Below are 12,927 nucleotides of genomic sequence, written 5' to 3' on the forward strand. Positions count from 1 at the left end.
AAAGGCGAGCAGTGCAAGGACAATGCACGCATCAGAGCATTTACACCTCGGGGAGAGCAGCTATATTAAGGGATACCTTTTTTATTTTTTATACTGGAAAAAAAGTCCCATCATAATTGGACTGATAAAGTCTCCGTGCCTTCCACAGCAAGTCCCTAGTATTTTTTACGCGCGAGCGGGAGTTTGTCGCGTTCCGGAAAGATGGCGCATTATAGCGGAAAATACGCGTTAAACGAAAAAATTTCCCCATAAGGAATGTAGTAGCGATGAAGTAATTTTTTACGAAACACGACATGCTACTATTACTACGCACACGACGTGGTGAGGATACGCTGCCGCGGTACTGTACCACTGCCTGTGCCGTGTCAGCCGAGCAGCTCAAAAAAGTAGTTCGTCTTCGGCATGCGCTCCGCATTATAACGGTGTACGTTCACCGTTATGGAAGAACCGCGTCGCAGCGATAACGCGTTATAGTGTGAACAAACGTGCATTAAGCAAGGACTTGCTGCATTGGTACAAGTTTTCGTGTGGATTCTTAGTGGGGTTTTTTTTTTCCTATCAGCCATAGCGAACAAATGGTTGCAGTGTTCTGATGAGGCCTGATATCCACACAACGCATTTGGCGATCCACGTATGGGCGACTGCTGCTCTATAGACTACTGATGGGCAAAATGAGAATCGCGTTTGCCAGAGAGAAAGAGGGGTTTATGTTAACCGAATGAGAGATGAGATGCTGATGCCACTGCGTTTCCCGAGTTTGAATTGTAGTTCCGCGCAACCTGTGATTCCTGGACGTCTGTGAGAAAGAGCATCATGGCTCATCAGATTCCTCCTGAAGTTTAAATAAAAATTCTGATTACGTGATTAAACCGCCAGCTCAACAAGTGTATAAAATGTTTTTTTCATATTTACAGGGACTCATCTACTTACGATCGAGTTGGGTTCTCCAGAGGTCTGTTCGTAAGTCGATTTGATCGTAAGTCCAACTTTACTCCTGCCGATTTCAAACGTGTTGTACGTCGTGAACACTAAACGCGGGGAATGGCATACACGTTGTATAATGTGCTGCAGATGTAGATGCTACTGGTTCTTCACGTTCTGCAGATGTAGATGCTACTGGTTCTTCACGTTCTGCAGATGTAGATGCCACTGGTTCTTCACGTTCTGCAGATGTAGATGCTACTGGTTCTTCACGTTCTGCAGATGTAGATGCTACTGGTTCTTCACGTTCTGCAGATGTAGATGCCACTGGTTCTTCACGTTCTGCAGATGTAGATGCCACTGGTTCTTCACGTTCTGCAGATGTAGATGCTACTGGTTCTTCACGTTCTGCAGATGTAGATGCCACTGGTTCTTCACGTTCTGCAGATGTAGATGCCACTGGTTCTTCACGTTCTGCAGATGTAGATGCCACTGGTTCTTCACGTTCTGCAGATGTAGATGCTACTGGTTCTTCACGTTCTGCAGATGTAGATGCCACTGGTTCTTCACGTTCTGCAGATGTAGATGCCACTGGTTCTTCACGTTCTGCAGATGTAGATGCCACTGGTTCTTCACGTTCTGCAGATGTAGATGCCACTGGTTCTTCACGTTTTGCAGATGTAGATGCTACTGGTTCTTCACGTTCTGCAGATGTAGATGCTACTGGTTCTTCACGTTCTGCAGATGTAGATGCCACTGGTTTTTCCCGTTCTGCAGATGTAGATGCCACTGGTTCTTCACGTTCTGCAGATGTAGATGCCACTGGTTCTTCATGTTCTGTAGATGCCACTGGTTCTTCACGTTCTGCAGATGTAGATGCCACTGGTTCTTCACGTTCTGTAGATGCCACTGGTTCTTCACGTTCTGCAGATGTAGATGCCACTGGTTCTTCATGTTCTGTAGATGCCACTGGTTCTTCACGTTCCGCAGATGTAGATGCCACTGGTTCTTCACGTTCTGCAGATGTAGATGCCACTGGTTCTTCACGTTCTGTAGATGTAGATGCCACTAGTTCTTCACGTTCTGTAGATGTAGATGCCACTGGTTCTTCACGTTCTGCAGATGTAGATGCTACTGGTTCTTCACGTTCCGCAGATGTAGATGCTACCGGTTCTTCACGTTCCGCAGATGTAGATGCCACTGGTTCTTCACGTTCCGCAGATGTAGATGCCACTGGTTCTTCACGTTCCGCAGATGTAGATGCCACTGGTTCTTCACGTTCTGCAGATGTAGATGCTACTGGTTCTTCACGTTCTGTAGATGTAGATGCCACTGGTTCTTCACGTTCTGTAGATGCCACTAGTTCTTCACGTTTTGCAAATGTAGATGCCACTGGTTCTTCATGTTCTGCAGATGTAGATGCCACTAGTTCTTCACGTTCTGTAGATGTAGATGCCACTGGTTCTTCACGTTCTGTAGATGTAGATGCCACTGGTTCTTCACGTTCTGCAGATGTAGATGCCACTGGTTCTTCACGTTCTGCAGATGTAGATGCGCGGCGGTTGAACTTACAAATCGGTCCGAACAGGCAACTGGACACACGGACAGGTTTGTTCGTATCTCTGAAAGGTCATAGGTCGAATGTTCGTAAGTCGAAGAGTCCCTGTTTATATTTCGACCGGTTCACCAATTGCTGCAGAGAAAGTGTGTTTTCACTTCACGTGACATATTCCAGCTTAACACGTAATAAACATTGCTTTCATTACGAACCTATGGACTCTATTTATAAGGCGTATGAAGTAGGGTTTGACAAACTCCATTCGGCCCACCAACAACGCCACGTTTCTTCACATTCAAGTACAACTCAACTCGTCCGACACTACACGCATCCGATTGGTTAAACACTACCCACGTGGCGCGCGCTGAGAAAATGGCGATGTCTGCGTTACGTGGAACACGTGTACACACACACACACGTGTACACGCGCTTACGTGGAACACGTGTACACACAAGGAACACGCGTACACTCACACAAGGAGCACGTGTACACACAAGGAACACGTGTACACACACACACACACACGTGTACATACACACACATGTGTACACGCGCTTATGTGGAACACGTGTACACACACGGAATACGCGTACACTCACACAAGGAGCACGTGTACACACAAGGAACACGTGTACGTGTGGTGCCACAGCGACGGGGCCGCTCTGCCGAGCCAGGGAGCCGCCCGGCTTCCCCCACCGCACTGCCCCCCATCACCCGCCCCACATAAGCACACACCCGCACGCATCCCCCCCCCCCCCCCCCCCATAGAGCTGGAAGGGAAGGTTACCTGATCGACCGGTTTTTATCCGAGAGACCCTTATCGGGATTAATTCTCACGGTTTCCGGCGATCAGGGAATTGGATGACCTCCCCCGTGCTACGTGGTACCGCGGCGCTGCTGCCGGCCTTAATATGGTGTGGTCGCGGCGTGGGGCATTCGGCCACCGCGGTTGAGGCGCATTTCCCCCCACACACACCCCCACGAGTCGACGGGGCAAGCACGGGAGGCACGAGACAGCATGAATAGCGGGGTCACAGGGGCTGTTGCGCATAGTCATGGAGGGTTGGGATAATTGCGCTTGAGCGCGCAGGCCCCATTGTTAGGGAGGGTAAGGGATTAATTAGGATTTACGCCTTGCACGCAGCACACTGATTAGCATATCAACAGCGCCTGGGGACTGCCGTGCGCGGGCTTGGGGTGCACGAGCCCATTGTTCAGCGCAGCATCCCCTTTGGAGGTAGGGAGGATAAATAGAGGAGCGCAGAGGGGAAATCGCTCTCTTACTCCAGCGCCAGGCGACCAGACGCAGCTCGAGCCAGCGACCCGGACGTCCGTGCGACGCACCGAGGCACGCGGTTAACACCGGGATCAGCGGACCGCCGTGGACACTTAACAGTGAGTAAGAAGGTGAATTAGAATCATAGCCGATAAATAGGGAATAGGTACAGGTTTAGTGGAATAGGCCAGCCTCGTCGACTCACTGATTCAACATCAATTCGCAGGTGGCATATAATAAATCATTAATAGCGAAGCGTGGTCTCGCGTGATCTTGTCGTGCAGTGTGAGCGTGTGGGTGCGCTGTGTGCACAGTGGTTCGCCACGTGAGTGAGCGCTGCGCGGAGCTGAGCGCGCGGGTTGCGTGTGGGAACGCGTGTGGTACTGTGTGTGCGTAAGCTCGCGGCGTGCGTAATAGGCGTACCCCAGGTGCGCGATCATAACGCAAGCGGCCAGCAGACGGCGAGCGCTGCGCAGAGCGGCGCAAGAGTGGGTGTCGCGTGTGTTCACTCCGTGTGTGATACAGGTGCGCGATCATAACTTGCGTAGTTGGTGTGGAGTTGGAGTGCACGGAGCGGCGTGTGTGTGTGTGTGCATACGTTCGTTACATGTCGGATACGGATGCGCATTGGTAACGTGCCGCACAGGGCTATACTGCGAGCACGGCGTTTGATTGACGATGATGTGCGCACGTATGCTCGCAGCGTGGGAGCGCGGCGCGAGGCTGTAACAGTAGGGGCGTCGCGTTCGAATGCCGGCGAAACCGTAGCGGGTAATAGGGAGGTGGGGTAACGTAAACGGAATAGGGGATGCAGGCGGGAGGGACCCCGGGGGCCAACGGCCCCCACATACGCACGCATACACACTGAGATCTTCATTTAAAACGACTCGCGTATCGCAGTCAGCGTCAATTACGCATCGTGTCACGTGGGACTTGCTTAAGAACCATCACGCAAGTGCAGTGTCGGATTCTTGTTTCATTTGAGTGGATTGTGAATTGGTAAACACGACGAAATGTAGTGTGGTGCGTCGTACGGATTGGAGATTGGGAAAAAAGCCAGATGTCAAGGAATGGCACCTCACGTCGACCTGGGTAAGAGGCCGGTTTTTAAGTGACTTCAGAAATCGTTCTGTGGCGTCTTCTTGCCGGAAAGCCGAACTCGGACACGAGGTGACGTAAACGTTGTTGTGGGGGTTACTCTGCAACCCACAACCGGCTAGTGCTGAACTAGTAACTAAATGCCACGTTTTGTTTACGTGACGGACATTACTAATTGGCTGTGTCAGGTGGGGATGGGTTAACCACACATTTATACTTAGATCTAACCCAAAAAACCCGTTTTTATGGAAGAGGTGATGATTGTGTTCGCGCGGTGACACGACGCTGATTGGACAATATAGATAACCTGTACGTCGGGATTTCTCAAACTTTTATATTCACAAAAATATAAATTAGTCAAACGCTGCTGGATTTTTCATTACTTTGAGCTAAATTAGTCAAACGCTGCTGGATTTTTCATTACTTTGAGCTAAATTAGTCAAACGCTGCTGGATATTTCATTACTTTGAGCTGAAGAGACAATCCTCGAACGACCCCTCCAATTAGTTTAATTTATAATCAAATTTCATGCGAAAAAATGTTTGTAAATGCATGCAGTTGTAAAACTAAACGATACGCATTTTTTATTTTACCAGGTAAGGCCCCACCCACTAAGCTGTATAGCTCTTTTTTTCAAAATCGTCCAGGCCACAAACGATAGCACAACGAAGTAGCTCATCATATGGACATTTATAGCCATAGCTAAATACTCTAAACGCTTGATCTACGCGAACACGAGAGAAAGAGACGCAAACTACTCATATACAACAGCAGACGTCCTGGTCTGGATCGAACCCACGGCCTCCTGCATACCACGCGAGGCAGTTAACATCTCCTAGCCACCGTGATATCGAGCCCACGAACCCCTGTAGACCAGGCGAGGCAGTTAACATCTCCTTGCCACCGTGATATCGAGCCCATGACCCCCTGTATACCAGGCGAGGCAGATAACATCTCCTAGCCACCGTGATATCGAGCCCACGAACCCCTGTAGACCAGGCGAGGCAGTTAACATCTCCTAGCCACCGTGATATCGAGCCCACGAACCCCTGTAGACCAGGCGAGGCAGTTAACATCTCCTAGCCACCGTGATATCGAGCCCACGAACCCCTGTAGACCAGGCGAGGCAGTTAACATCTCCTTGCCACCGTGATATCGAGCCCACGACCTCCTGCATACCAGGCGAGGCAGATAACATCTCCTAGCCACCGTGATATCGAGCCCACGAACCCCTGTAGACCAGGCGAGGCAGTTAACATCTCCTAGCCACTGTGATATCGAGCCCATGACTCCCTGTAGACCAGGCGAGGCAGTTAACATCTCCTAGCCACCGTGTGTAGGCAGAGCCGCAGTTCTGGCAATTACCGCAGCACTCTGACGTCGTGGAGGTAACTGACATGTTGTGACGTCACCGGCTGCCACGTGGGTGGACGCGGTGTCGATGCGATGACGTTGGAGCAGAATAAAAATGGCGGTCGTCTCTTGTCTGACGAAGGACGCGGATACCCGATGCAAGACTTTGAAATTTTGAAAAAAAAATGTTTTTGTTATAAAGCAACTGGTGACAATGAGGCAAAAAAGTTATGCCGTGCAATCAAGAAACCAATAACTACGTCGCAAATTATTGTCTTGTCAATGCGTGTAATTATGTTGTACTTTACGTTCACGTGCTGTAATTACCATCGATTAAAACAAATAAACGAGTGCGACAGACGCCGCAACTCACGACTACCCGACTTGCACCCAGCCTGTGCACGGCTGCTACACAGATTTCAGAATCAAGAATATGTATTTTTATTGGAGGAATCCGATAAGCAATTAAGCTCTTATTCTTGGTTCTTTCGGTAAAGTCACTTAGAAGGGAAATAATAAAATAATATAAATATAAAACAATACAAATTCTCAGACGTTTGCTAATTTTCTTGCTGTGGATTTCACACCTGATGATGATTGCTTGTGTTGCAGTCAAAACGTAGTGAGAATTTTTATTGTTTTATATTTATATTATTTTATTATTTCCCTTCTACGTGACTTTACCGAAAGAACCAAGAATATGAATCCCTGCAGTCACGAAAGCTTTAAATGAAAAATTAAGCTCTTTTCACAGATTTCCAGTAGATCTGCTGCTGTCACTGGGACGTGGCCTGTGGGGAGCGGTGGTGCAGTGGTTAGCGCTGCGCTGCACTACGAACCCAGCGACCCGGGCTCGATTCCTGCTCACGGTCACCACGAGTGACGATTGTCTGAACCGGTCTTAGGCCTCCCCTAGGTCGACTAAGCCTCAAATAGGTACCTGCTGCGGTGTGTAACCATCGCCACTGGTGAGATAAAGACGGCCGGGCGTGGTGCCTGCTAACACCCCCTCGAGTGCCGTGCCGTCCTTCATAGGTGCTCGCTAAAAGCGCTTGCCCAACAGTCACCCACGCTCACACACACACTGACCCACGCTCACACACACACTCACCCACGCTCACACATACACACTCACCCACGCTCACACTCACTCACCCATGCTCACACACACTCACCCACCCACGCTCACACACACACATTCACCCACGCTCACACACACATTCACCCACGCTCACACACACACACTCACCCACGCTCACACACACATACTCACCCACGCACACACACACTCATCCACGCTCCCACACACTCACTCATCCACGCTCACACTCACTTACGCTCACCCACGCTCACACACACTCACCCACGCTCACACTCACACACAGAGTCGGCTGCGGCTTGAGGGATGATGGTGGTGGAGACTGCAGCTTGGGGGATGATGGTGGTGGTGGTGAAGGTTGCGGCTTGGGGGATGATGATGATGATGGTGGTGGTGGAGGCTGCAGCTTGGGGGATGATGATGGTGGTGGAGGAGGCTGCAGCTTGGAGGATGATGATGGTGGTGGTGGAGGCTGCAGGCTGCAGGCTTGAGGGATGATGGTGGTGGTGGCTACAGCTTGGGGGTTGATGATGATGGTGGTGGTGGTGGAGGCTGCAGGCTTGAGGCTAACTCTCTGTGACGCTGTCTGCCCTCACTCTCCACGGGAGCTCTGTGCACCGGCGACCCGCCACATCAAACGCCGTGGCCATTGTGAAACAAAACACATAAATCCCACGAGGAATCCCCGGGTTGACATTTTTTTTTCTATAATAATAACTAAGAACCCCTCTACATAATCCTATTTATGATCGCGTCAATCTCGCTCGAGCTCGGGGCGTAATGAGAAACAGATCTAATGGGCAGCTGAAACAAGGAGGAGAGGCAAAGAATCTTTAACTAGAAACCATTCTTACATCTTCTTACAGCTCAGCCGCACGGCGAAAGCCCCACTCACTCCCACACGCGCCTCTCGGCAGCCAGCCACGAGGGTAACCCTCGCCTCGGCCCCACAACCATCTACCCAACATCTTGGCCCTGCGTGGATGAGTAGGGCCGAAGATTCTTCTCTCTTCCACAGAGGGAGCACCCCCCCCCCCCCCCCCCCCATCTCTCTCTCTCTCCTGCGGGAGATGACCTGATGGACTCCCGCCCCAGACCAAACTCAACAAAAACTCAACTATTTTTATTTTACCAGCTAAAGCCCCACTGAGCTGTGTAGCGTGTTTTTTTCAGAAGCGATATGGGCAGTGCTGAGCAGAAGTGTGGGAACAACAACAACAACAAGCTGGGAACAACAACAACAAGCTGGGAACAACAACAACAATCTGGGAACAACGCAAACAGCGGGAATCCTCAACACGTGGCCATCGCCGCACCTCGGCATGATGATGATGATAGGGGGGGGGGTGGGGGAGGGCACATTGGAGACTCGATCCCTCGTCCCAGCGCAGTGATGAACGACCCGGAGGTCACGTGCGCGCGCACAGAAAGCAACGCGCCTCGCGGGCAACGTCCCCTGTCACGTGGTGGTGACGAGACCATCAAGTCGGACCACGTGTTCGCTCCGGTGCTCGCCGAGCTGCATTGCGAGCCAACGTTGAGCCTCTTTCGCACCGTACATAGACAGCCGGGCGAATCGGTCGGCTGCGCAGGAGCGTGAAGCACCACCACCATCATCACCATCACCACTATCATCACCATCATCATCACCATCATCACCACCACCATCATCACCATCACCACCATCATCATCACCATCATCACCACCATCATCACCATCATCACCACCATCACCACCATCATCACCACTACCATCATCACCACCATCATCACCATCATCACCACCATCATCATCACCACCACCATCATCACCACCACCATCACCACCATCATCACCATCATCACCACCATCATCACCATCATCACCATCACCACCATCATCACCACCACCATCACCACCATCACCACCACCACCATCACCATCATCACCACCATCATCACCATCACCACCACCATCATCACCATCACCACCATCATCATCACCACCACGCGACATTTCGGTGACCACCCTCGCAGCAGCAGCGGCGACGGCTTATGACTCCGCCATCGAACAAAGACGGTGGCGGTCACCACATCGAGCGGCGCTTTCGGATGCTGCTTCCGCGGCCGTCTGGAACGCTCTCCTACCTGTTTTGGTTTGGCCATGTTTGTTTGTTGTGGTACGGAGTTAGAATGATGGCTTTAATCTAAGTTATCTTGTGGTTGTTGTTGTTTGACTTGCATTCCACTGGGATTTTTGCACACAGCGTTGGTGTACGGTGCTTTTTTTCTGGAAGACTTTGCAGTTTTTTCCTGGATTTTTCTGTTTGCGCATAGTCACTTTAAGATGTTTTCTTGTTCATGTTTTAGTGTTTTGTTTGTTGCGGTGGCACCCGATTCAAGAGCCGAATGGCTTACAGGGCTATACCTAATAAATGAAACTGAAAAATATTTGCAAGCCACTGGAGCGATGCAACTTTTAAAAGCATCATCGAGATTGACGAACTCACTTCTTGCGAACTGCTTTTCGTGTTTAGTTTGTTGTCCTTTCTCCCGCACCACCGATTAGCCACGGTCGGCTACGTACGGCGCAAAAGAAGTTCAACACACATAGTGCACGTACGTGTCTGAATCTAACAGAACCGGCACGGAGAAGAGAGAGATATCACGGCGAGAGAGAAGGTGGAGAGAAAGTGAGAGACTTTTGACTTCTAAACAACTTTTATTGCCGCCAGCAGCAACAGCACTGGAGGCGATTCCGATATGAAATACACAAAGTCACCAGCAGCAAACAAATAAGCAAACAAATGCTATAAATCCACGCGCTGTGACGCTAAAAGCACCGCGCACAACACGAAATAAAAGCCACGTGGTGGTGGTGGTCATCGCGCACGCCACGGTGACGAGCGAGCGCTTCAGAAGGTGAACACGAGGGTGCCGAGGGAGGGAGAGAGAGAGGGACAAAGAAAGAGGAGATGGAGTGGGGGGGAGAGATAAGGAGCGAGAGGGAGAGCGCCGGAGACGACCCCCCAATGCGAGAGGCGCTCCCCCCCCCCATCAGCGATGTCACCAAACGAGGCCCGACGCTGCGAGGTCACGAGGTCACGCCTCCGTGTCCCCATCCCCCCCCAGCCCCACCCCCCAGCCCCACCCCCCAGCTGCCCTCTCCATCATTGGCCGACAGGGACCCCCCACCACGCGGCGACGATCGCCATTGGTCCACGCGAGCGGGCTCGGTGGAGGGGGCGCTGTGAGTGTCGCTCTCGTTGGGGCTGCGCGGCTCGACTGCGGACTTGGCCACCGTCGTCACCATCGTCGTCATTATCGTCATCATCGTCATCGTCGTCACCATCGTCACCGTCATCGTCGTCATTGTCGTCATCATCGTAGTCATCATCATCACCATCACCGTCGTTATCGTCATCATCGTCGTCGTCATCGTCGTCATCATCGTCGTCATCATTGTCACCATCATCGTCGTCATCATCGTCACCATCATCGTCATCATCGTTGTCACCATCGTCGTCGTCATCATCGTCGTCGTCACCATCATGGTCATCGTCGTCATCATCGTCACCATTATCGTCATCGTCACCATCGTCATCATCGTCACCATCATCGTCATCGTCGTCACCATCATCGTCATCGTCACCATCGTCATCGTCACCATTATGATCATCGTCATCATCGTCACCATCACCACCATCATCGTCACCACCATCCCGGCCACGCGGTTTCCGCACTGTGGCCTCCACCCGCTCCGTCCATGCGGGATCGAGCGTTGCCCCCTCACGCTCGTTCATCTTCTCCGGGCTGCTCCCGCTTTCCTCCAACGTGGCAACGCTCACCAACAATTGGCCGATAGCATCTTCACATGTCGAGGGCCGCAGAGCTTGGGGCAATTGTTGGCGCCGGCTCACCGCGGGGACCGCCTTCTCGCTGTTCTCTGCGGCCCCCCCCCCCCCTCTCTCTCGCTCTCACCACCACGTGACGTTTTTGTGTTGCGCGTGCCGCAGTGCGTGTTTTTTTTTCCTATCGTTTTTTGTATTATTTGTTGCTGGTGACTTTGTGTGTTTCGTATCGAAATCGGCTCCAGTGCTGTTGCTGCTGGCAGCAATAAAAGTGGTTTCAAAGTCAAAAGCCGCTCTTTCTCTCTCTCACTTCCTATGGGAAACGAAGTGTTATCCTGTGCTTCGTGTATGTACGTTTATAGAAGATGTCCCCCAAAAGGCGGAACATTGGTTGACAGGGAGCGAGCGGGAGAGAGACAGCGAGCGAGCGAGTGGGAGAGAGAGGTCAAACGAGGCGTTGGGCCGAGTGGCTTGGTGACAGGCTGTACACATTGCGCCCTGCGAGAGTCGTCGCAGCAGGCTGAGTACTGCCGGAGCCGAAACCGGCATGCAAACCAGCGGCAGCAGCAGCAGCAGCGGCAGCGGCAGCAGCAGCAGCAGCGGCAGCAGCAGCAGCGGCAGCAGCAGCAGCAGCAGCAGCAGCGGCAGCAGCAGCAGCAGCAGCAGCGGCAGCAGCAGCAGCAGCGGCAGCAGCAGCAGCAGCGGCAGCAGCAGCAGCAGCGGCAGCTTTTGGCGAACCATCGCACAAAGGCGGTGGCCGTCTGGAACGCTCTTCCCCTCCGATGCTTAGGAAGCCGCTGGGAGCTGTGATGCACTGTTAAATCGCCGTGTCTAGATCGACAAAAGCTCAACGTCGTTAGGTCTGCTCCTCGTGGTTAGTTTGTTGTCCTGTCCCCCCGCACCTGCGATGATTAGCAGCAGCAGCCGCGGCTGGCTACGCACGCCGCTCAGCGCAGGTGATCTTGACGAAGCGCAGAGGGGGGGTCACAAACTCACGCTACGGACCAGCGTGCTGAGGCTGTGGTCACACCGCCCAGACTGTGGTCACACCCAGTGCCCGATTAAGCGAGTGCGGGGCCTGTAGCGTGTGTTATAAAGGGGCCCTGAATAAATAAATAAACACGTAAATATTAAAACACGATTTTTTTACTTGCATGGTAAAGTCATTTTAATTTTTTCATTTGCTATACAGCCAGATAATAACGACAAATCGCTAACCTTAAACACCCAGTCGTTCGTAAAAGTTGAAGGCGGTATAGTACTATAGTAATAAAGCAAGTACAGGATCACTGAACCGCAATTGATAGCTTGAAAGCATTTAGCGCGGGGCCCTTGAAAGTGCGGGGTCCGTAGCATTTGTAGTAGCTACTACATATGCAGACTACATAAGTAGTAGCTACTACTTATATAGTAGCTACTACTTATATAGTAGCTACTACTTACTACTACATATGTAGCTACTTTTGTTACTGGGATAATCCGGCACTGGTCACACCAGCCCGAACAGAGACCGTGCAACTCGCGACATCACTCGATGCCCCATTCACAGAGAGGGAGGAGGAGGAGGAGGCATCACAGCAGCGACGATTCACCACTCCGCTGCTCCTGACTCCACAATCTTCTGGCTCCATCAACCACCACCAGCTCGATGTGGAATCACAGCTGTAGCTCTCTACAGCATCATCATCATCATTATATCATCATCACCATCATCACCATCGTCACCATCATCATCACCATCATCATATCACCATCATCATCACCATCATCATCACCATCATCACCACCATC

The sequence above is a fragment of the Lethenteron reissneri genome, unplaced genomic scaffold (assembly GCF_015708825.2).
Source record: "Lethenteron reissneri isolate LAM-NWPU_2019-01 unplaced genomic scaffold, ASM1570882v1 scaffold_1636, whole genome shotgun sequence".
NCBI lineage: Eukaryota > Metazoa > Chordata > Hyperoartia > Petromyzontiformes > Petromyzontidae > Lethenteron > Lethenteron reissneri.